Genomic DNA, 5,078 nt, shown 5'->3' with positions numbered 1-5,078 from the left:
ACTTTTTCAGCACCTATTTATGAAATTATCTCTGTGTGGGAGCCTGGAAGTTTTGTAGGCTGGTGAAATGACATACTGAAATTCCAGATGGGTTAGAAGCCTGCACTTCTTTTCAAAATGGGAGAAGGGCAATTGTGAAAGAGAAGATGATAAAGATACATTACCCCCATCACAGATAAACTCTCATGAACATTGGTTTTTCTCAGTAGACACTGAGGTTCTGGAAATTGCTTCCTTTAAAATTCTTTTGCCTATGAACCCCTTGAAAGTTCTTCACTTACCCTCAGGGGTATCCTATCCCAATTTGAGGACCGTGGCCTTAGAAGAACTGGTCAGTTTCAGAACTCTACCTTCTTCTGCTCCGCTACCTCTCCTTCTTCCCAGAGCTGGGCTTGTGATAATGGGACTTTGTAGAATTCATTGGAGCACCCCATCCCCACTTCACAGACCAACCTTCTGCTTACTGTAAAGGTTAGAATATGCAACCCTAAAAGTCAGGGTCCTGGTGGTATGGCAGAATCCTGTCACATGAGTCAATCTAGAAGTTTAACCTAGCAGTCAACTTCCTGCCCTGTACTCGTTTCTCCACTCAGGTATCTTTTGTGTTTAGTCCTTCTTTTCTAACTTTCTTAAAGGTTTAGTTCTTGTCCACGAGTCTTTGATTTACAATGATTATTAATCTTTTCCTTTTTCTCTGATAGGATGGCAGCTCAATTCCCTACACACACACACACACATGAGTCACTCTCAGCATTGTATTTAGGCTGAGCTCCTGGATCTTCTTCTCCAGTAAATAAGGTTTTCTGTCCTCCTCCCCACCTTCCCACCTCTCACCATCTTTCCATGGTCCAAATTGCATTCCCTTCTAATCCTCTACTACTCTCATCCCAATTCCCAGCTGGTCATTCAATTCCTTCAGAGGCTTAACTCTCAGTTGTAAGTCACTCTCAGCATTGTATTTAGGCTGAGCTCCTGGATCTTCTTCTCCAGTAAATAAGGTTTTCTGTCCTCCTCCCCACCTTCCCACCTCTCACCATCTTTCCATGGTCCAAATTGCATTCCCTTCTAATCCTCTACTACTCTCATCCCAATTCCCAGCTGGTCATTCAATTCCTTCAGAGGCTTAACTCTCAGTTAGTCTCAATTGTGGTGACTTTGACCAACAGCCTTACAGGTGTACTCTGAGGTTCTCAGTTTGTAAAGTGCCTCCTGGTTTCTTCCATAAATCCTGCAAACCCACCCTCAGTCCTTCTAGTCAGCCTTCCCTTACCCAACTGAATTATTTTTGAGGCAGTTGCATTTTACTTACACAGATGTATAGAGAATTGTTTAACAGGGCTTTGTCAAGAGTTCTAAGTCCTTCTCCCCCATAGCCCCCACAAGATTGTTTTGCTTCCCTTTCACATTATAACTTCTGAAAATAAGAGACTCTTCTAAGTTTCAAATCCAATGAAGAGCAAATCTTTGAAAAACTACTGTTGTCTGAAAGTATTTGAACATTTGTGGCTGCTCAAAAGTACTTAAACAATCACAGCTGTTTAAAATATTTAAACAACAATTTTCAAAATTGCATGAGACATTGCTTAGGCCATTTTGGATACTGAAATTCTATTGAGAGACCGCCTCACTTTCATGACACGAGTGAAGTTGGTTAGTGCCCATTCCGCAGTAGGAACCCATTGCAGTCATTTGGGAAGGCTTCAGAGAGAGGAGGAACAGGGCTGGGCCAGGAGGAATGAGGAAGGCGGGGCTCCATGGAGGAGATGGGGAAGTGCAACAGCCTCAAGTGAGAATTAATCTCAGTCATTTTCTAGGCAAAAGGTGCATTGGAAAAAAGTAGGAAACCTGATAGAGTTACTCAACCTCTTTGAGCCTCATTTTCCTCAGTTTCTGTGAGGGCTGAAAGACAATGTGTGTCAATGGCACACTTCTGGAAAAGGGGTAGGCACTTGATACAGTAGTCCTCCTGTAGCTGCAGAAGATACGTTCCAAGACCCCCCAGTGGATGCCTGGGACCATGAGTAGTACACAACTCTATAAATACCATGTTTATTCCTATACCTATAAAATTTAATTTATAAATTTGGCAATTTAATGGATAAAGGATTCATTCCTACTATAGATATTAGCAACCTCAGATATGATTTTTTTGTTTTCCTTATTAAGTTGAGAACTTTCACCTTTTCAATTAAAGCAGTGGTTCTCAACCTTCTGGCCCTTTAAATACAGTTCCTCATGTTGTGACCCAACCATAAAATATTTTCGTTGCTACTTCATAACTGTAATGTTGCTACTGTTATGAATCATAATGTAAATATCTGATATGCAGGATGGTCTTAGGCGACCCCTGTGAAAGGATCGTTCGACCGCCAAAGGGGTCGCGACCCACAGGTTGAGACCCGCTGAAGGAAGCACTTTTCGGCTTCTCTTTGTCATATCTGAATTGCCAGCATCACTACTCTTGCACTTTGGGGGCCTTATTAAATAAAATAAGGGTGACGTGCACACAAGCACTGCGATACCACGACAATCTGATAACATAGAAAGCAGTGGGGGTCTCAGGAAATGTTGAAGGCTGACAGAGTAGGACATGGGGCAGGATGGGGTGGATTTTGGGAGAAAGAAAGAACAGGCAACCTCAGCTTTCTGAATCAACTCTGATGGGACTTAGTAGACTTTTTAATAGACAAATACCAACCTTAGCAGATGGTGCTCCCCAGCCTGTTACAGCTGCAGTGGAGACTCAAGATGCTCTGGACCAGCCATGTGGGGAAATTCTGGGAGTCACTCTCACTCCAGCCTGTGTCCATCAGGTTCTCCTCCTCAGAGCTGTTTCTGGGATAGCCACTCATCCAGATGATGACAGGGCACACATGTAGGATAACAGAATGTGATACTCGGGACCAGAGCTGTGAACACATCCCAGTCTTGTCAGTTCATAAAGCTAGCTAGATGCCTCCTGATCCCATGTGGCTTTGGAGGCTCTGGGGAGGTCCTTAACCACTCCTACCCCCATATCCTCTCCAGGGGTCCTGGAAGGTTCAGACCTCAGGGAAGAAGAGATTTTCCCCTATAAATTTTGGTCACATGCTTTGGTCTTGAGGAGGAGGGAGGCTAGAGTCTCCTTGAGGAGTTGAACTTTCGTTTCATTTTTTGCCAGCAGGAAGATTCAGCAGGAGTACGTAGAGCCTTCCCATCTCTTTCCAGGATGCTAAGGTTTGGTTGAAGAAAAGTCCCGCCTTGGGAACTTGCAGAGACCTTGGGGGACAGTTTGCCCAGTTATTTCTAAATGACCCAGGGGGGCTTCTCTGCTCGACACAAGGGCCTGTCCTGGGCTCTAATGCTGTTCAAATTGGTGACATTGAGCTCCACAAAGTGTGGGTGTAGGGTTAGATAGGGCTAGGGCTCAGTTCCTCACTTTGTGTCTCTACAGTATTGGGGCACCAGGGGATTTGGAGGCACATGGGCCAGGGATTCTGGGGTCTGACCCATTTTTGGAAGCTCTCCTGGCTTAGGCTGTTAGGGAGTCATCTGAGGGGGCACTGGGGGCCTTGTTAACAGAATGGGTAGTTTATTTATATTAACAATTAAAAAATTATGTTTTTAACAATGAAGCTAACTTCTAAACACAGGAAATGCCAATGGGCCTAAGGAGGAGCCAAGGGAATTGTTCACCTGAAGCAGAAACGCACACTGATCATTTCCCAGTTGTCACTTTTCCCCTCCTTTTCCTCTGACTGTGCTTCGAGGGAAGGGGCCAGCTTCCTCCCTATTCATTTGTCACTGACACCTCGCCTGAGACTGCGTCATGCTGGACTCAGCTGAGGCCACTGCAGGGGGCGTGACTGTGGGTCTGTGAGTCACAGAGAGTTGAGGCAGTCTCGTCCAGTGGGTGCTCATGATGATACTGCACTACCCGACAGGAAGACCAAGAGCAGGACAGGGCAGGGCACCAGCAAAGTATCAGCATTACTCAAAGAACATACTTGGACATTAAAAAAAGTACCAGGAAATGATAGAACATTGGGATTAAATAATCTCTGGGTGGGTACATGGGCAAAAATATAAAGGACATCTTGGAGACAATTGACATGATTTGAATATTAGCTGTAGATTATTACATAATAGTACTAAATCACTGTAAACTGTTCTGATTTGGATAACTGTACTGGCTAGGAAGAGAGTCACTGACTCTTAGGAACTACTCACTGAAGTGTTTTGTGTTTGGAAAAAATTTCATATAAATTGTCTATCATGTGTATATGTTACATAATATATATATAAATGGAACAAAATGTAAACAATTTATGACTAGTTTGGTGGCAGACTCCTTTTAAAAAAATATATTTTTATTGATTTCAGAGAGGAAGGAAGAGGGAGAGATAGAAACAGCCTATATCAGTGATGGCGAACCTATGACACGCGTGTCAGAGGTGACACGTGAACTCATTTTTTTGGTTGATTTTTCTTTGTTAAATGGCATTTAAATATATAAAATAAATATCAAAAATATAAATCTTTGTTTTACTATGGTTGCAAATATCAAAAAATTTCTATATGTGACACGGCACCAGAGTTAAGTTAGGGTTTTTCAAAATGCTGACACGCCGAGCTCAAAAGGTTCGCCATCACGGTGCTGTCCTCTCCTCTGTTTTTACTCTTTTTACTTATGCTCTCCCCTCTGTCTGAAGTGCCATGTCCCCTGCATGTCACCAGACTGACTCTTGCTCCTTTAAAAAGACTCAGCTCAGCCCCTACCCTCATTCCATCCCATCCCAGGCTAGGAGACTTCCCTGGAATCCCGAGTCCCTGCCTGAGTCACCGTCCCAGTACTTAACCCTTTGACTGGACTTGGTGATTTCTCCCACTACCAGGGGTGGGCAAACTTTTTGACTCGAGGGCCACAATGGGTTCTTAAACTGGACCAGAGGGCCGGAACAAAAGCATGGATGGAGTGTTTGTGTGAACTAATATAAATTCAAAGTAAACATCATTACATAAAAGGGTATGGTCTTTTTTTTTTAGTTTTATTCATTTCAAACGGGCCGGATCCAGCCCGCGGGCCGTAGTTTGCCCAC

The sequence above is a fragment of the Myotis brandtii genome, unplaced genomic scaffold (genome assembly GCF_000412655.1).
Source record: "Myotis brandtii unplaced genomic scaffold, ASM41265v1 scaffold854, whole genome shotgun sequence".
In the NCBI taxonomy this organism is placed as follows: Eukaryota; Metazoa; Chordata; class Mammalia; order Chiroptera; family Vespertilionidae; genus Myotis; species Myotis brandtii.
Note: the sequence above shows the minus strand (reverse complement) of the source record.